Below are 21,352 nucleotides of genomic sequence, written 5' to 3'. Positions count from 1 at the left end.
TTCTTTCCGCTTTGACAGTGGAATTGAATTATTAATTATGCATGTGCACCGATGCCAGGATCTCCCCAGCAGTCATAAAAATAATAATTTAATCATTTTGGCACACACCGCAAAACATGGGAAACGTGCCAGAAGGAATCTGCACAGCCAGTCCCTGAAAGTTTAAATGACAGGTCAGCTGTGTATCAGCTGCACAAAGCAAATCCTGCAAGTTTAAATGACAGGTTGCCCATGTATTCCAAGGATATACACGGACAAACCCATCTTAGTTTTAAGAGCGCGCTTTCAAAGTACTTTCACGCGCAAGACTCTCAAAGAAGAGACGCCACTCTGGGGTGTATTTAGGCCCCTTATTTTAACAGACCAAATAAGCGGTCAGTACGGCACGGACATCTTACTGAAAAAAATTAGGGTTTAACCCCCCCGGAGGGGGTGAACGTACCTGCGTGTCGTTTCTTCCTGAACGTGTACGTGTGCGATTCCATACTAGACCCATAACAAATCCCGCAGAGGACAGGAACTCCTTTGGACCCCCCATTCGCCCCCCCATTTAAAGACTCTGGCACCCTGGAGATGAACGAGCCCCCTGCCGTCCGCCCCAAAAAACCGTTTGGACTCATTTGTCCCAGCAATCAAAAAGACACTCCCATTCCTAATGAAGGATTAGAGGTGGGGTCACGCGGCCGTCAATAAAACAAGCCGAGACACTGGACAACTGGGTCTCCAGGGTAACGGGATCCTCTTTACGCGCCCTGACGACACACCTTCGCCACACATTTCACAGGTTTTGCGGATTATTCATCATAGAGAATCACATTGGCTAGTTGTCACACAGAGGAGAGCTTTAAAGAAACACGACAGGGGTAACTAAGCACTGTGAAAACATTTTTGATGGAAAAAACATGATTTGTATTCACACATACAGGGACCAGAAATAAGTGGTATTACAGATGGGCTGGATAGCAGAGCAGTGGAAGTACTGTAAGAAATCTCAGTCGATCTCTGCAAGTCATTCAGCTGTCAAAGGCCAATGACAGCAGTGACCTTTAACCCTTTAAGGGTTCAAAGGGAAACTGACCGGTAACTCATACCTAAACATCGTATTTTAATTAACAGCATTTAATATAGAAAGCAGCACGGCCAGATACGAATGCATCGAGCATTAAACTGCCTTGAAACAAAAAAAAAAAAAAAAACAAGAAATCGATGAGATAAAAAACCTGAAAGTCCAAACCCATCAATGCCCACCGGTGAGGTCATTAAATAAGGAGGGCGCAATTAGGTTACCCTGGCAACGTCCGCTCGGAGAGACGAACACACAAAGTGTCAGGGCTGCGAGCCGCGAACAGACAGCCCCGTCCGCCCGTCCCCATTACCCCACATCGCCCCCCCGGGGGCTCCTTCCATGAGCCCCCGGTGACGGCGTAAATTGAGAATTGGAGTCAGCGCTTTCCCAGGCAGACGCACGTCGGGGGGAGAAAGATCTAGTGCCTCATTTGCTTAAATCAGATTGCACTGCGCCGTTGAGGTCAGGGAAAGAAAGGAGCTAATTTCATTGTGAAAGGTATTGCCGGCTGCTGAAGAATAGGAGGTGGGGGGGGGGGCTTTTTGTTCACAGTTTATGGATTTAATCAAAGGCCCTGAAATGCCACCGGCCTGTCCCGAGAGCACCTCCGCCCCCCTCTCATCACACAGAGGGACCTTTTCAAGGGGACACGGACCCGTCCCTCCAGGACACGGACAGGTGTGGCCGGGCTGCCACAATCCGACCTAATAGGATTCATTTGCAGGATTCATCTGTAAACCTGACTCGATTTACAGGTGTTTATTGGGGGGGGGGGGGGTGGATGGGGGGGGGCTGGGGGTTTTCAGTGCATTAAAGTGATTGATATTAGCAGGTGCTGGTCACCCCATAGCCATCCATTTATGCCAGTGTACTGTGGCAAGCATATTGCATCTGTAATAGCCAGAGTTTGTGACAAATTAGCCTTCAGAATCTCAAACGTAAGACATATGGACCTTCAACCTTGTGCTATGCCCAAGCTATAGTTATTTACTACTCCTCATGGTTTAAAAGTAAAAGAACAAATGTGTGTTTCTGAAAGGCAAAACTGCTTTGCAGCTGGATGGAATCAACCCCTGCGTATAATTCCAACCGACAGCCACAGACCACAGAAGTCTTCAGAGCAGTGGGTGGCACTCTGTCAGCCAATGAAGGCAAAATTATAAATGCTGTTGTGTGATGTGGACAAACGTGTCTGCCGAGCGAGTAACTTATAATAATAACCCTTTAAGGTGTAAGATTCACAAACGTGTGACTAGAATGTTCTTAACTGAACATTCTAATGCTGATGTCACAGTCGCTGCTGAGTAACTGAAAGCAATGGACTTCTAGAACACCAGCACAGAATTTTGGGTGGGGGAAAAAAAACACTCCAAAGAGCAAATTTAGTCACTCTCAGCGATGGGACAAAAAAAATATACAAACAAACTTCAATTCAAGTTTTCTTTTAAGCCTGTACACAAAGTCTAATTTACTAAGACCTTCAGTGAATGCAGAGCCTTTTATCACACGCAAAACCAGTAACGTGGCCAATGACTGGACAGGGCATTTGCTTTGCACCAATCACTGTTCGCGTTATTAGTCCTGTGTGCGCTAAAAGCTTTCGCAGGTGCTAAAGGCCTCAGTAAACCAGGCCTGCACCGGCTCATTCAGTCACATCTGAGGGACGAGCTGCAAAAAGCAACGCGGTGTCCCACGCAACCCCACACGCAGCCCCACACGCAGCCCCACACGCCAGCACCACACGCCAGCCCCACACGCCAGCCGCACACGCCAGCACCACACGCCAGCCCCACACGCAGCACCACACGGGCGTCTGATGCGAAGCCCGCCTGAGCTGACGACGCAGAGCGGAGAGAGTCCTGACCGACACAGGCCGCGATCAGAACCGTCCCCCCCCCCCCACCCCGCCACGCCCGAGAGCCCCCCCGCCGGGCTCAGTTACCCAGCACAGAGCTCTTCACTTGCAGGGGAAAGAAGCAGACCTTTAATAAGCCCCCTTTTCAGGTGATGGCGGGTCGATGGCCGTCTGGACTTCTGAGAAACGGGGCGCGGTTTCGGCGTGATAATAAAAGAGCGGGCGGACGGAAGAAGGATGGCCGCAATACCCGTGGTGGCCTCGGGCCCCCGGTCGGGCCGCCGCGGGGGAGAGCCGATCGATGAGCAGATTGTGAAAGCGTCAGTGAAAGCGAGTCTGACGTCCGCGCCGAGTTTTCGAGCGTAAACACGGAGAAGATTAGAGAGAGCTGAGAGCAGACGGGTCCCAATATCAGCAGGAAGGGCTAATAGGGCTAATATCAGCAGGATGGGCTAATAGGGCTAATATTAGCGGGGTAGGCTAATAGGGCTAATATTAGCGGGGTAGGCTAATAGGGCTAATATCAGCAGGATGGCTAATAGGGCTAATATTAGCAGGGTAGGCTAATAGGGCTAATATCAGCAGGATGGGCTAATAGGGCTAATATCAGCAGGAAGGGCTAATAGGGCTAATATCAGCAGGGTAAGCTAATAGGGCTAATATCAGCAGGATGGGCTAACAGGGCTAATAACAGCAGGATGGGCTAACAGGGCTAATATCAGCAGGATGGGCTAACAGGGCTAATATCAGAAGGGTAAGCTAATAGGGCTAATATCAGCAGGAAGGGCTAATAGGGCTAATATCAGCAGGATGGGCTAACAGGGCTAATATCAGCAGGGTAAGCTAATAGGGCTAATATTAGCGGGGTAGGCTAATAGGGCTAATATCAGGATGATGGGCTAATAGGGCGAATATCAGGACGATGGGCTAATAGGGCTAATATTAGCAGGATGGGCTAATAGGGCTAATATCAGCAGGATGGGCTAATAGGGCTAATATCAGCAGGATGGGCTAATATCAGCAGGATGGCTAATAGGGCTAATATCAGCAGGAAGGGCTAATAGGGCTAATATCAGCAGGATGGGCTAATAGGGCTAATATCAGGATGATGGGCTAATAGGGCTAATATTAGCGCGGTAGGCTAATAGGGCTAATATCAGCAGGATGGGCTAATAGGGCTAATATCAGCAGGAAGGGCTAATAGGGCTAATATCAGGACGATGGGCTAGTAGGGCTAATATTAGCAGGATGGGCTAATAGGGCTAATATCAGCAGGATGGGCTAATAGGGCTAATATCAGGACGATGGGCTAGTAGGGCTAATATTAGCAGGATGGGCTAATAGGGCTAATATCAGCAGGATGGGCTAATAGGGCTAATATCAGCAGGAAGGGCTAATAGGGCTAATATTAGCGGGATGGGCTAATAGGGCTAATATTAGCGGGATGGCTAATAGAGCTAATATCAGCAGGATGGGCTAATAGGGCTAATATCAGCAGGATGGCTAATAGGGCTAATATCAGCAGGATGGGCTAATAGGGCTAATATTAGCGGGGTAGGCTAATAGGGCTAATATCAGCAGGATGGCTAATAGGGCTAATATCAGCAGGATGGCTCATAGGGCTAATATCAGCAGGGTAAGCTAATAGGGCTAATATTAGCAGGGTAGGCTAATAGGGCTAATATTAGCAGGATGGGCTAATAGGGCTAATATCAGCAGGGTAAGCTAATAGGGCTAATATTAGCAGGGTGGGCTAATAGGGCTAATATCAGCAGGAAGGGCTAATAGGGCTAATATTCAGCGGGTAGCTAATAGGGCTAATATTAGCAGGGTGGCTAATAGGGCTAATATCAGCGGGGCTATCGGGGGCTAACAGGGCTAATATCAGCAGGGTAAGCTAATAGGGCTAATATTAGCAGGGTAGGCTAATAGGGCTAATATTAGCAGGGTAGGCTAATAGGGCTAATATTAGCGGGGTAGGCTAATAGGGCTAATATCAGGACGATGGGCACACGCGTTCTTGGCCTGTACTCCACAAGCTGTCCACAGCACGCTTTATACCGGAATAAAGGGTCTATTTATGATCACTTCCTGTGACGGATCCATGTAATGCACCTCCTCTAACACAAGAGCTCTTTAGGCATCAAGATTCAGACGTTCCTCTATATTAATATGCAAAAATGCATGCAGGAGAGCCATAAAGAAGGATTTACAGTCAGAAAGCAGCGTTAAGCAAAACTCCTCTTTATAGGACAGGCTCATGCAATGACTTGATTTCATTTACCTGCCATCCAACAGGCATGAATAATCCATGCACAATGACACACACAAATATAATTTTGGCAGCGTAGTTATTTTATCCATATTACAGACTTATTGTTAATAAATCCAGTGAAGAGAGTGGAGGCTGTGTTCACCAGTGGGTTTTCTGTAAAGCTAAGAGGAACGGGAGAGAGGAGAGAAAGTTTCTGGCTAAGAGCCGGTCATTTTCATTACACACGTCATCCAATAGCCCTTCAGAACGCATACACACTGACCCAGTAATAAGCCTTCTGATAAATAATCACTGTCATCAATAATGAAAACGGATTCCTAATAGGTGCAGTTGCAGGTGCTCAGAGTGACTGCATGTACCCCCATCCAGCACTTGTATCATTATCTTGATGTTGTAGCTCGTTGCCATGCTTCCTAGTTTGACTCAACATTACTCTCTGATCTAGCCAATGCTTACTGTGGGAACTGGACTTAATGTGTTCATGGATATGGATAACTGTTACATAATGAGTATTGTACCTTATCGAACCTATGTCTTGTAGTTGTTCCTGTCACCTTCGGTACAGACTTATTGTACGTCGCTTTGGATAAACGGGTCTGGCAAATAAACGTGATGTAATGTGATGTCTGAAGAGGTTCTCTGAAGAGCACAGGGAGCACAGAGCAGACGCTGAAGGCTGGTAGTTCCGTAATCCCCACCCTGAGTGGTTAAACTGCCCTTTGTTGTGCTGGGATTTTCAAAGAGGCTCTGCCCCTCCCCTCCCTGTCCGAGGACAGGAGGTCCCAGATCAACACCTGCAGTGGGATCACATGACGGCCCAGTTTCAAGCCTTAGCAGAGGGGAACTTCCCCCCCAACCAAAATAACCATGACTCACATATGACCTTTTATTACAGGGACTCTATACTGTGGCGAGGGCTACAAAGTAACAGGTAATGTCCGGTGCTGTGCTGAAACAGCGCCCCCTGGAAGGGGTATGTGTCACTGCGGGTGTAGGATGAGGCTGTGTGTCTTTTGCTCTTTCACTGAGGAGACTGTTGTCTTAGTTTTGCAGCATTCTGCTAGATCTGGCCAATCAATGTGGCAGACAGATATACGGCCTCCAATTGGCCAACTCAGACCGCAGGTCAATAACACGACATCACACAGGCGCGTACTACACAGCCCTAATATGATTCGCCATCTATTATTTTTTTGTTTGTTTGTTTCGAATACACTGAAGTAATGTAATGTTATGTTCTTCTTACACAATGCTCTCATCTATTATTAAATGCACATTGCATTCTGCCCATATATACGCACAACACAGCAGCACAATTCTTTTCTGCAGAGTATTGAATGCCTATACAGTACACTGTGCATCTAAACCTATGGTACAACAGAACTACACATAAAAAATACCATGCAGTATTACCGAGTATTACAAATATGTATCAAATATGCAATTACATCAATAAAACTTTTTGCACTACATTTGTTGAATATTATTGTGGAATTACCAAGTGATTAAAAGAAGAATTTTTAAAAATAAATATACACGCCAACACATACAGACATAGGCACACTCATTACATTACATTACATTTGGCATTTAGCAGGCGTTACCAGAGCGGTACACAAGTGCACCAAGTTCGTACTACCTCTTTGGATTTAGTACGCAGGCAAGGATACACAGTGCACCAGGCTAACACACCTACACGCACCTGTCAGCTAGCCGCCCAACACACACCTGTCAGCCAGCGACCTACACACACCTGTCAGCCAGCCGGGACGCGGTACGCTCATCACACGCAGACGGCGAAGCGAGCGGGAGAGGCAGAAAGACCTGGCTTAGTGGCCTGCTGTGCGTGCGTGCGGGGAGGAACGCAGGGACGAGCGGAGACCAGGCCTTCACCCCAGGCCCGGTTTGAGAAGCGCTGGCGCAGCAGGAGGCCGGATCGGCGGTTGAGAGGCAGTGGGGGGGTGGTGGGGGGGCAGCGATACGCCGTGCCCAACTCCCCCTCCCTCCCTCTCTCTATCTCTCTCTCCCTCTCTCTCCTTTGATCCAGCGTTCAGCAGCCGGTGTCTGAAAGTGTGCTGTCAGCACAAGCGCGGGGATGTTCATCCCAAAGCCCCCGGCAGAGCCGCTGAATATGAATGAGCCCACACTCCTGCCCTCCGCGCCGCGCCTGCGGTAGCGGGACGGGGCCGAGAGCGGCTCTAAGCAGCCCCGTCAGAATCCAGCTCTCACAAAACAACCGTAAGCGGGGCTCAGGGTTAGCGCAGGGCTCAGCGTTAGCGTAAACACAGCGCAGGGCTCAGCGTTAGCATCAACACAGCTGAGGGCTTAGCGTTAGCATAAACACAGCGCAGGGCTTAGCGTTAGCATAAACACAGCACAGGGCTTAGCGTTAGCGTAAACACAGCACAGGGCTTAGCGTTATAACGCACATAAACAACTGCAGCAGGCTTAGCTTAGCAAAACAGCACAGGGCTTAGTGTTAGCGTAAACACTGCGCAAGGCTTAGCGTTAGCATAAACACTGTGCAGGGCTTAGCGTTAGCGTAAACACTGCACAGGGCTCAGTATCAGTGTAAACACAGCACGGGGCTCAGTGTTAATGTAAACACAGGCAGGGCTCAGTGTTAGTGTGAACACAGCGCGGGGCTTAGCGTTTGCATCAGTTCGGGGTTTTCAGCATTAGCCTCAACGCATGGCTCAGCGTCAGCGCAGGGTTAGCGCAGAGCTCAACGTTAGCGTTAGCGCAGGGCTCAGCACTAGCATTAGTGTCAGCGGCTGGGATGCACACATGCCAGAGCGCTTCCATGCAGATGAGCGCACTTTCACAGTCTCCTGATGAAAAGGCGGAAGGCTTTGAAGGGCCTACGAAATGAGTCACAAGGGAGGGATTCTCTCAACATTCATGAGCAGGTCACGCTAAGTCCCACCGTCACATCGTAGAATCGAGTTTTCAGTGAGTAGCATACAGGGAATTGAGCAAAACTGGAGACTCGGTTGAAAAGTGGCATCATTTCAGATCATCATGAGATGTAATTAATGGCGCCTAGTGCAAAGACTTGGGACAGAATACAGACGAACGCAGAACAATGCCCTGATGGGCTGTCCCACAGATGACCCATTTTCATATTCTAAATCACCACAGCACCTGGGCTCATGGTGCTGATATGAACAGCACAAATCTTCACTTTCTGAGGTTTTAAAATATCTAACCTATCATTTCAGTTTTAGTTTAAATAGTAAATGGACTGCATTTATATAGCGCTTTTATCCAAAGCGCTTTACATTGATGCCTCTCATTCGCCAAAGCAGTTAGGGGTTAGGTGTCTTGCTCAAGGACACTTCGACACGCCCAGGGCGGGGTTTGAACCGGCAACCCTCCGACTGCCAGACAGTCGCTCTTACCTCCTGAGCTATGTTTAGGTTTTCGACCGGCTCAGACAGTTTTTGTGTATTACTTTATCTACTGACAGAAGCATTTTGGATGACATGTCAACTGGCACAGGGGCATTCGTAAGTTTGTGGTTTAAAGCAAGACTGTATACTTCTTGCATTAAACACGTTTTCTTGCATGTTTAAACCATAAAGCTGCGAATGGCCCTGTCCAAAGCCTGCAGATCAGCAGAAAACCCTGTAAGTATCTGAAATAAGCTTCACTGCTTACAATATATAAACTCTCTGGGCCAATCAAAAAAAAAAGGTACAGCAAAAACTGAAATTGCATTAAAGGACTGCAGAAAGTGAACAATCCATCTAAATGAGTTTATTTGGTTTAATATTGGCTCCATCCATCATGGCCGCTGTTGTGTTGTTATATTGTGGTTATAAAACCAGCACACAGACCCAATGAGCTGTAAGGATGCTGGAACAGGGTTTTATGTGCTGATGATTTATTTAACGACAAATCAGCGTCTAAAATGAAGATCCATGGCACCTCCGCTACGTGATTTAAAGTAAGCGAACGTGAAGGGCCAATTTTAAAAGTCATTCCACTGTACATTTAAATGAGTGATTCAGCATGGCGCATAGAAATCTATTCCAAATGTTTAAAAAAAAAAAAAACACCTTTCACCCCTGAGAACATAACTCCTCCTGGACAGCGGACGGCTGTGTGGCTTTGTGGGAGGGTCTCATTAATGAACAGAGATGCGCGTGTGTGTGTGTGTGTGTCTGTGTGTGTACGTGTGTGTGTGTGTGTGTGCGTGTGTGTGTGTGTGTGCGTGTGAGTGTGCGTGTGCGCGTGTGTGTGTGTGTGTGTGTATGTGTGTGTGTGTCTGTGTGTGTGTGTGCTGTGTGTGTGCGTGTGTGTGTCTGTTTGTGTGTGTGTACGTGTGTGTGTGTGTGTGTATCTGTGTGTGTGTCTGTGTGTGTGTGTGTGTGTGTGTGTGCGCGCTCGTGATTTATCCATCCCAGCCAAACCCTGCCCAGGTCCGCAATCACATAACCCCCCCACCCCACACGAAATCGGAAAGGAGGGACCCAAAAAATATTTTACATAGGGCCGTGTGTGTGTGTTGGGGTGTGTGTGATGTGTGTGTGTGTGCAGGGGTGTGTGTGTGTGTTGGAGTGGCTGGATTATCCTGTGTGTGTTTATAGTGCCCTTGGTCTAGTTCTAATGCCAACCTTAATCTCTAGAACACGCAGAGCAGGGGAACTGTGCTTCACTGGAACACTGTACAGGGCCACCTGCGATTTCACCTGCCTTTTAAAACCCCTTTCAGCTTCATTTCAGCTCAACAAAAAGACAACGTCCCGACGTGACCTTTCCGTGGAACATTTCCAACCCGAGAGTTCCGCGCAGACAAATTTACAGGGACAGGACAATTAGCAAAACCAGTTTAAATGAATAATGCGGTTACAGCGACGCTGCCTCTCAATACAGTCTCTCTTAGCATCTAAATGCCAACATACATAAGGGACTTTTTCGTTAATTAAATTTGTCGCAATTCCAATCAGGACCAATCTTGGCCGCAAAGTGCACTCGACAGAATGTGATTAAAAGGGCTTCACGAAGCCAAGCCAGGCTGCCTCCACAGCGACCACACAAATGTTAATTCGCATTTTTAACGACACCGGCTATGATGATTGGTCCCATTAACTCTGGCCGACCTCTGACCTTTGGGACCTTCAGGGATGACTGTGGTACACAGTCAGCCTCTGTGCGCTCTCTTGCTATTGGCTGTCTATTTCCACCTCCGGAACGCCTGCTGTAAATAACAGACCCCAGCTATGAGTCATCAGGAGAGGTGGAGAGGGCGGGGCTGACGGGAGCCAATCAAAACTGCACAGTAGAGGCAGCCGGGAAGTTCCGCATGACCAGAACCACCATGGGGGCATGATCCGGCTCATTCAAACGGCCCTGGTGCTAAAGGATACAGCACATAAAGAGCAGCCCCCCCACCCCAGCCCCCAGCATACCCCCCCCCCCCATAAGCCTAGGCCCCCACATCACATGGCTGTTTGCATCCAGAAAAGAAATGCCACTCTATTTTCCCAACAATTCGATATTCAATGGCTCCCAAGGCTGAATATTTGAGCAGCAAAAGCCCATTTTTCCCCACCACATGCACGATATGGAGCTGCATTAAGGCTACAGCAGCGGCGTTCGCTCTCTGGCTGTACGGAGCAAACGAACAACCTCACGCAGAAGCAGAGCTCTTAGGCTCTCCACTGAATATTTATGAGAAAGAGGAAAACAAGAAAGACAAATTCTCATGCCCGGTTCAAGTGACCGCAAGGCTGAATATTTGAAAGAAAAAAGAAAAAAGGAAAAAAAAAAAGAATAGCCAAACTCATCGTTAATTCAGAACACAGCCGCCTACCACCAAGTTTCAGAGAGTGGACAGTGAAATTCTTCTCCTTTCCTAAGCACACGAGAGAAGTTCAGACGTCTGCGCTGCAGGAGGCTAATGACTTGTTTCGCCTCTGACTGCACTGGCGGAGTGACAGGTCTTTCAGACACACTGAGGAATACTCGCAGCACACATGCAAATCAGAGTAACTGATCGCACTCTTGGAGCAGGAAGCTGACGTTTTTTATTTATTTATTTTTTTTGCGGAGGTAAAAAGTTGCTGATGTGTTTGTGCGAATGAAAAGAGAGCTGCCAAGTGGAACACAGGGCTCAGAGGGAGGGATGGACAGAGGGATGGAGGGAGGGACGGATGGAGGGAGGGAGAGAAACAGACGGAGGGACGGACGGAAGGAGGGATGGAGGGAGGGATGGACGGACGGAGAAAGGGAGGGTGGGAGGGAAGACAGACAGAGGGAGGGATGGGAGGGACGGAGGAATGGAGGGAGGGAGGGAGAGACAGACAGAGGGAGGGAGGGATAGACAGAGGGAGGGAGGGAGGGATTGAGGGAGAGACAGACAGAGGGACGGAGGGAGGGAGGGAGAGACAGACAGAGGGAGAGATGGAAGGACAGAGAGACAGAGGGAGGGAGGGATGGAGGGAGAGAGAGAGATAGAGGGAGGGATGGAGGGAAAGGTGCTACAGAGGCCCCGGCTCCTGAACTCCCTCACTCAGTCACCGGGGCGAGAGGCAGGAGGCGCGGTGGGAGGCGCGGTGGGGGTGATAATCCAATTTAGACAGGGAGCGGGAGCAGAAACAGGATTAACTGCATCTGGCGAGCGAGGGTGCGAGATGAGGGCAGAACGGTAATGCCATCAGCACAAGGAAACACAGGCGTGGGAGGGGAGAATGATAATGCCATCAGCACAGGGAAACACAGGCGTGGGAGGGGAGAATGATAATGCCATCAGCACAGGGAAACACAGGCGTGGGAGGGGAGAATGATAATGCCATCAGCACAGGGAAACACAGGCGTGGGAGGGGAGAATGATAATGCCATCAGCACAGGGAAACACAGGCGTGGGAGGGGAGAATGATAATGCCATCAGCACAGGAAACACAGGCATGGGAGGGGAGAATGATAATGCCATCAGCACAGGGAAACACAGGCGTGGGAGGGGAGAATGATAATGCCATCAGCACAGGGAAACACAGGCGTGGGAGAGGAGAATGATAATGCCATCAGCACAGGGAAATACAGGCGTGGGAGGGGAGAATGATAATGCCATCAGCACAGGGAAACACAGGCGTGGGAGGGGAGAATGATAATGCCATCAGCACAGGGAAACACAGGCATGGGAGGGGAGAATGATAATGCCATCAGCACAGGGAAACACAGGCGTGGGAGGGGAGAATGATAATGCCATCAGCACAGGGAAACACAGGCGTGGGAGGGGAGAATGATAATGCCATCAGCACAGGGAAACACAGGCGTGGGAGGGGAGAATGATAATGCCATCAGCACAGGGAAACACAGGCGTGGGAGGGGAGAATGATAATGCCATCAGCACAGGGAAACACAGGCGTGGGAGAGGAGAATGATAATGCCATCAGCACAGGGAAATACAGGCGTGGGAGGGGAGAATGATAATGCCATCAGCACAGGGAAACACAGGCGTGGGAGGGGAGAATGATAATGCCATCAGCACAGGGAAACACAGGCATGGGAGGGGAGAATGATAATGCCATCAGCACAGGGAAACACAGGCGTGGGAGGGGAGAATGATAATGCCATCAGCACAGGGAAACACAGGCGTGGGAGGGAGAATGATAATGCCATCAGCACAGGGAATACAGGCGTGGGAGGGGAGAATGATAATGCCATCAGCACAGGGAAACACAGGCGTGGGAGGGGAGAATGATAATGCCATCAGCACAGGGAAACACAGGCATGGGAGGGGAGAATGATAATGCCATCAGCACAGGGAAACACAGGCGTGGGAGGGGAGAATGATAATGCCATCAGCACAGGGAAACACAGGCGTGGGAGGGGAGAATGATAATGCCATCAGCACAGAGAAACACAGGCGTGGGAGGGGAGAATGATAATGCCATCAGCACAGGGAAACACAGGCGTGGGAGGGGAGAATGATAATGCCATCAGCACAGGGAAACACAGGCGTGGGAGGGGAGAATGATAATGTCATCAGCACAGGGAAACACAGGCGTGGGAGGGGAGAATGATAATGCCATCAGCACAGGGAAACACAGGCGTGAATGAGAACAGGACAGCACAGAGCTGGGTAAAGCACAGCAAACTCTAACTTACAGGGAAATTTATTCTAAAATACAATTGTATTTATGATAAAATATTATGAAGTGTATATGAAAGTTAAACGACAAGCGTAAGTATGTGTAAACTACTGAGTATTATTCTGATAAAAGCCCTTTAAAATAAACCCCTTCTATGGAGATGAGCTACAAGTATTTATTCTCCTTGAAAAATCTTTTGAATAAAACTTTATTAAAATGTTGAGCCAGTTAAACACTTCAACACAATCCAGCAAAGCAGACACACAATGGGAATGTTTCAGCAAGTCTCCATAGAAATATCCACACCAACTGTGAGGCTCATTCAACAAAAAATACCACTTGTTCCAGATGGAGGGCTCTAAAGCTCCAAAAAACTGGAACTGGAGACAGGCTCAGAAATATTCAGTACTCTCTCAGACCCCACAAAAATCAGGAAGACCCTGAAGGGAGCACCATGTACAAAAAGGACAACAAAAACTTTCATCCTCATCCAAGCATCTGTAATCCTTTCTGGAACACATTCAAAACATTCTTATTTTGGGATGATCCCATTCGCCGTGTTGTAGGGAGGGGGTTAACTCTTTCAAAACCACATCAGCTAATATGTACACAAATGTCACATATAAACGTTAATACCGCGTTAATAACACAGTTTAACTGTGGACACACCTGTACTTTTTCTCCTTAGCGGGTGAACGGCATGTGGAATTGTCTAAAGTAGCACGTTGGGTTATCCTCGTGGACAAAAATAAGCATTTCCACTGTACCCACACCCCGTTGACGTGATTAATCCGAGCGTTAAACTGCCTCTGCCTAGCCCGGCTCCATCAAATACATCGTACAGCATGCTAATCTTCCGGCAGCGCCATCTCCAGAGCTAATGAAGCCGAGGCTTTATCTCGGGGAGACAATTCAACATCTGCAACCAGTAAAATAGCGGGATTAACTGCGGGAGAGGCGGGCAGCGGCTCAGCGTGCTGTACGGGAGTCTACAACCCAACACATCAGACTCAGAGAAACAGAGGCAGCGATAGCGCGGGCTAGGCCGCTAACGGGCTCTGCAGCAGCAGTACAAAGCGGATTCGGTTTATACCAAAGCAGAATCCCGTTCAACCAGCCGCGGGTCCACACAGGAACGCTGTAGCTCGGGAAAAAAAGGACACAAATTACGTAAATGGGCTTCTGTGGAGATAATCTCTCTCACCACAGGAACAATTATTTATGAACTTTGCTTTAGCGATACTACTGTCCGCTTTACTCCAGATAAAAGAGTAGAGGTTCGTGGGTAAACTAAACTGTTATTTATTAAAACATTGGATGCCCTCATTACAGTGGGTCATGTCAGCATTACATATTACCATATTTTATTAAGAATCCAGCTTTGTGCCGACACTGAAACAGAGACCTGCTGGGAACTTCACAGTTTCTATAATTACCATAGTACTATAGCCTATCTGACCAAAACACCACTATAGCCATGTAAATAGTACTTAAATATTAAATGAAAAAGCTTAATCAGTTAGCATTTTCCCCTCGCCTGTTAATACAGTCTTGTGCTTTTCAGAGAAAATGGTTAAGATTCACATTTAATTTGCAACCGTTATGCTACAATACATCCACTAGAGGGAGACGAAGAGCACAAAAGAGCCACACTGCCCCTCCCTTGCGCTGTGAATACTGTGCACCGCTAAGAAACAAGTGAGAGAAGAGTTCATTGTGTGATATGGATGTATCTACAGGAGAGTCCTGGTTTTTCCACAAATAATTCATTACATTACAAGCTAAGCAAATTCATCCAGAAGTCTGTTTTCTTAAAAACACTTTGCAGTAACTTCAACAAAGTGTAAAATTGAGTATTGTATTCATAACACACACACACACACACACACACACACACACACACACACACACACACACACACACACCATGCAGCAAAATATTCCCTACATTGTAATAATACTGTTTCAGTTGTGACAGGTGTTCAGGGCAGACTTAACTAGTCTGAAATGACTCCTCCTTGGTCGGTAAACCATCTATGAACTAAAATATAAGCTCCATGCTGAACACTGGAAATTCAGTTGCATTCGAGCCAGCAAGATATTAAGCAAAAAAAAAAAAAAAAATGCTGTGTTATGGAATATTTTAGGCCACACTAAAAAAAGCTCTGGTATTTGCTAAGGGCTACACAGATGCCCTCAAGTGGCCACAGCAAGCTACTCCACGTCTGCTGCAGAGGCCCCTTAAGGTAGGACGGTAAAAAATGACTCACAGCAGCAGCACTGCATTCTGGGAACACACTTAACTGAGAGGTGAGAGAATGAAAATAAGCAGCACATTAAAACTATTAGAAACTGAGTAAATAAAGCAGTGATGAGATAAAGTGTAAAATCCAAGCATCCTGAAGAAGTAAATCATTTAAAATCTTTTTTTCTTCCTCTCACTAAAACCCAAACACACACGTGCATGCACACATGTAGGTAGGCGTGCGCACACATACACAAACATAATTTCCATGCGGGGACCTGGAAAATGTCCCCACTTGGTTACCAGGTCCCCCTCCCCCCCTTGTGGATGTGTAATGATGCCATGACCCCCGGTTGGATAGGTAAACAAATGCAAACACACAAACACACACACACACTAAATATCACTGCCTCCAAGGCCAAGGCCTACGCCCAGTTTCCCTATTAATCAGACTTCCTGTTGCAGTAAACAGATCAATTCTGTCCCTTTGATTCAGAATGACATTATTAGCAGCTGCCTTCAAAAGCAGGTCTGCCCCCCGACAGGGTTCCGTTGCCTGTGAGGTAATGGCGTCCTCCTGTTTCCATGCGTTGCGTAACAGAGTCGCTCCATACTCGCGGGCGGGTGTTCCATGGTACGGACGAGAGCCTCGGGGATTGTGTTTCCGACTCAGTGCACCATACGCCCACGCCCTCTGACCTTCGCCCAATTAAGCAGCCACACGGAGGGAGCAGCGGTCTGCCTACCGACAGCCAGCTGAAACAGACACTCAGCAGTCGCGTTGCATGTGTTTCCAGGGGCCGTTTAAAAGGACGCACGACGCCATCCTCGTTCACTTTCAATCTACCGTCGATGAAAACGTATTCCACTTCCGTCTCTGATTGTAGAGGAGCAGGGTCGAGTATCATAAGGCAGACACTCATTTAGTGTGCTCTGATTGGCTGGCCATGATGACCCGTCAATTTTCTGCAATTACCCTACTGTATAATCATGAATCATTTTTCTTATTTTTCACTCGGAAAGGTGGAAGGAAGGTGGAAGGAAAATTATCTTTAACTTGACACAATGACAAATATACTTGCAAATATGACCGCAGGATTTTGAAAAGGTCACTCACTATCTGTATAAGGCACATTAATAAATAATAAAATCTAAAATACAACGCCAGCATGGCGAGTATCCAGTCCCCTCTGATACTCTCTAAGAGCTTCATGAATAATGACCGCACCAGCTCATGTCTATGGGCCTCGGTGAAAGCACCAACAACAAAACAAACACTAAGGCAGAACTACCCGCCAAAACCCACACGCGCTGCTGAACATGTACTGTGTTTATACAGAGAACTAACAGTAAAACACCCAGAGAGGTTCTATGAAGTAACAAAGCACATGAGGAACATGAAGGAGGTTCTATGAGGTAATAATCCGTGTGCAGAACATGAAGAGGAGGTTCTATGAGGTAATAAACCGCATATAGAACATGAAGAGGAGGTTCTATGAGGTAATAAACCGCATATAGAACATGAAGAGGAGGTTCTATGAGGTAATAAACCGCATATAGAACATGAAGAGGAGGTTCTATGAGGTAATATATCACATGAGGAACATGAAGAGGTTCTATGAGGTAATAAACTGTGTGCAGAACATGAAGAGGAGGTTCTATGAGGTAATAAACCACATGAGGAACATGAAGGAGGTTCTATGAGGTAATAAACCGTGTGCAGAACATGTCGGTGGAAGCGTTTGTAAATCTGGGACAGTAGCAGCTAAGCAACCGGCGGCGTCGCGGTGTGTCTCTGACTAAGACAGGAGCGCTGCTCACGCCAGGCTTGTTTCGAGCAGCTGTCAGGTGTTCCCCGTGTCGCTCCTTCCCTCAGAGTTCACAGGAAAAGACTCCAGTTTGGCAGCCAAGCGGCAGAGACGCCAGCCAGGCGCCTGATTGGTGGACGGTTTTCAGGTCAATTTGGAGGCGCCACCGATAAATTAAGACAACAAAGTTATATTTGCGTTCCCCTCTTAAGGGGGATAATAAAAAAAAACTGCTTTCCTCCTCATCTTCAAAAGGAAGCCAAGATGGCAGACATCACCCACTGGTGAATACTGAGTGAAACAAGCGAGGAACAATACAGCGAATCAAAGAGCCCACCATAGCCCTTCCTGTGTGCGCCAAAGGGCCTCATTTGCATATATGCAAATCAAGGGGCACCGCGGCTGAATAATTATGTAGAGGGATGGCTCTATCACTTCAGCAAGGTGCCTTACTGCAGCCGGCATTATGAACTCCGGGAAACTCACGATAGCGCTCGGCTCGCAAAATAGCATTTCAACTCCTCAAACTCAAACGCGGGCATTCGCTGATTGCGCGCGAATAGGCGGAGCTAACTTATTCCTTAAAAGGGCATGATCGCGAATTCAGGAATGCTAATGAGCGGTGACATCAGTGAACAACAGCCCAGAAGAACAGGATAGACCGGTGAGAGACGGACAGCCTGGCGTGAGCAGAGACAGCTGCTGATAGGGCAGACCTGGCACTCAGAACGGCCTCATCACACCGGGAGGGGCCCAGATAAACACGGAGAGAACATCTGGCAACATCAGCGTACGCTCGGCATGCCAGACCAATAACCTTGAGCCTGACAGAGAGAGAGAGAGAGAGAGAGAAATAATAAACCTTATTTACACAGCAGTTTTATGGGGACTTAGATGAGAATACAAGGAAATAGGAGGATATAAACAGTGAAGAATGGGAATCAACAATAGAGGTGACAACCGGGGCGAGCGACAGAAACCGTTTCTATGGTCCCACTCAGTGCATCATGGGAAAGCGGTTGGGGGTCTGACATAGGTCACACAGTCTAGAGAAAACCACAGAGCACACACAGAGCAGTGCAGACTCATATAGAGGGATTCAAGCTTGTATGGAGTGGTTCAGTCTCAAACAGTCTGGGAGCTATTAGAGTCCATAGCAGTCTAAGTCCTGGTGCTCTTTCCCTCTAGACTCCGCACTTTCACAGCACCTGATCTGAAGCCCAGGGCTCTCCACAGCCATCTTAAGAATCAAAGGGAGCTTCTCCAAAATCTCAGCGCTAAGACCAGCAGGAGAAGCACAGGGAACAGAGAGCATTTCGCGCTCTCATCAAGGTGCACGGATTACTCATCTTCCACACAGACCGCGTAAGCGGACGCGCTCAAAACCGTGCGTGACCGAGCGTTCGCGACACGCACGTGCGTCAGGTCCGGTACGACAGAACCACCGGGAGGGCAAGCGTCTGGTTCGTGGCCCCGCCCACTCAGCTGGGAACTTCCCCCTCTTGCGTTTTTCTGTTTCCACTGTTTGCGGAAGTGACCCATCAGCTCTGCACCCCCTTATTAGTGGCAAACCACACAAAAAAAAAGGTTCTTCCATCCAGAGCTACTCTTCCTCTTCTCATTATCAAGCCACAGACTGCCGCTCAATTACTACTAAAGGAAAATGCTCCACTATTGATGAACATTAACTAGACGGGCTCGACTCATCTGTCTCCTGTTAGGGTCCTGGATCCCCTGTAATGAAGCAGCAGCAAACAGGGCAGAGCGTTGTAAGCGTTCTACATAGATTACCATCGCTTGTGTTCTCAGTTTTATAACAGAAACTATCACTGGACCGTACGACACAACAGCTGACATCATCTCAGATCAAACAGCATTGATAATAAGCTGAAACAGAGCTAAATATGGTCTTTATTCCACTCTGAGCTCCACTCTTGCACATTTATCCATCTGCAGAAAAGGCTTAAGTAATGCTTTCTGAAAGACCCACACCAGTCCCTCCTGTAGTTGGCAGTATAAGCTTTTTCAGTTACTTTCAGGATTTAAAAAAAAAAAACTCATTTTAAATATCAAACAAATAATAAAGCCTTAGTATCATAGCGTAGGTTTTCTTTGGTTCTTTATGAGTAGCGATTAAAATGTGATGATTCTGATGACTTGGGGTCTTTAAAACGTGTAGACCGTTTGTACTGAGGAATCACAGACACATTCATGTTTGGCATCGCACAGACAGCACACAGTTACCAGGCATGCGCAGGTGTGTGTGTGCGCTTGGGTAAGTGTGCTTGCGTGTGCATGTATGTTTGTGCTTGCATGTGCGCTTGCATATACGTACGTATGTTTGCGTGCAGTTATGTGTGTGTGCCTGCAAGTACATGCACGTTTGCGTGTGTGTGTGTGTGCCCATACGTACATGTGTGTGCATCCGCATGCATAAATGCATGTGTGTGTGCATGCACATATATCTGCACGTGTGTGTGTGTATGCATGTGTGTGTGAAACAGCGTATCTCGGAGGTGGTCCTCTGGTTCATTTCCCTCTCCAGCAGGTCTGGCTCATCCGCCTGGCAGGTCGGGGATAACCATCTCAGGGAGAGGGGGTGTTCTCAACAGCCAGCGGATCCGCTGAGTCATCGCACGCTCGACCCCCCCCCCCCCAGACCCGCCGCCCCCACAAACACACCCCCCGGTCTGCCCCACCCTCTCCGCCGCCCTGCGTAGCCGCCTCAGCAGAGAGAGGTCCTCCTGCAGCGGGGGCCCGTCATCCTCGCCGTTGCTAGGCAACGGGCAGCATGCGCCCGTGAGGATTCTCCAGAAAGTTCAGCTGGCACGTCAGCACCGCGAGCGCACATGCACACACGCACGTACGCACACGCACGCACGCACGCACGCACGCACACACACACACACGCACACGCGCACGCGCACACGCACGCACACACACACACACACACACGCAGCATCCACAGGTGCTCCCGGCGCGCGAGTGCGGAGTCAATCCAGGCCAGCTCTGAGGCCTGAGGAAACACCTGGCTCAGCCAGCCGGGGCCCCAGGCTCCAGACTGCGGCCTGCATGAACCACAGGAAGCCTCACACGCTCACCTGCCACTCACATCACTGACACACCGATGTCCTCATCCCACCTACCAGAACACTGCTTAGCCCTTTGAGCTGTGAGGTCACAGAAGTATGATCAGAGCGTTCTCAACTGAACATTCTAGTGCTGATGTCACAATCGCCGCTGGAGACTGAGAGCAATGCAGTTCTAGAACACTGACTTAGAATTTTGAAAAGCAGTGCAAAAAAAACCTCAAAGGGTTCATGCAAATCATCACTAAGACTGCCCCCCCCCACCCCTCGTGATTTATGAAAGCCCATATTCATAAGACATGACTCCTGTCCTCGCTGAATCGATGGGGGTACACTAGCATGCCTTATTCGGGAGGCATCAGTCAGGGCCCGCTCTGGAGCCTAAATCAAAGCCCGTCACACAGGGGCTGGAGGGGGAGACTGGGGCCCAGGCCCCGGGGTGGAGGGACACTGCCCCCCGCCCCCCCCCCCCCCCCCCACGCTGGGTGTTCCGGGACAGGTCCTGGCAGCCAGGCACTTCTCTGTTCACAACCTGCCCCCCCCCCCACCCCCACCTGGTTCCGACAGTCCGCAGTCAGCACTTCTTGTTCACACCTGCCCGCCCCCCCCCAGCTGGATGTTCCGGGACAGGTCCTGGCAGCCAGGCACTTCTCTGTTCACAAACCCCCGCCTCCCCACCGTCACAGCCCCCCTCTGGCCTGAGGAGCCCTGCCTCCTCACCCGCGGAACCCAGTCACCCCCCCCGTGGACATTACCGCAGGCTAATGAAATGGACCAGCTCCAGTCCATCAATCCATTCATGCAATTGTTCAAATATCTGATGTGGCCGGCTGGAAAACAGAGCTAAATATAAAACTGTGTCAGCCCTGTAAGTACGTGCGCACACACACACACACACACACACACACACACACAC

General features: G+C 48.7%; 1 protein-coding gene across 7 annotated transcripts in view; it reads right to left on the bottom strand.

Annotated features, from left to right (window-relative positions):
• Positions 1–21,352, bottom strand: part of LOC135241012 (fibroblast growth factor 14) — a 190,126-nt gene that overhangs the window by 64,982 nt on the left and 103,792 nt on the right. The window lies entirely within an intron of this gene.

Source organism: Anguilla rostrata, chromosome 15 (assembly GCF_018555375.3).
Source record: "Anguilla rostrata isolate EN2019 chromosome 15, ASM1855537v3, whole genome shotgun sequence".
Taxonomy (NCBI): domain Eukaryota; kingdom Metazoa; phylum Chordata; class Actinopteri; order Anguilliformes; family Anguillidae; genus Anguilla; species Anguilla rostrata.
Note: the sequence above shows the minus strand (reverse complement) of the source record. Positions and strands in the feature narration are given on the sequence as shown.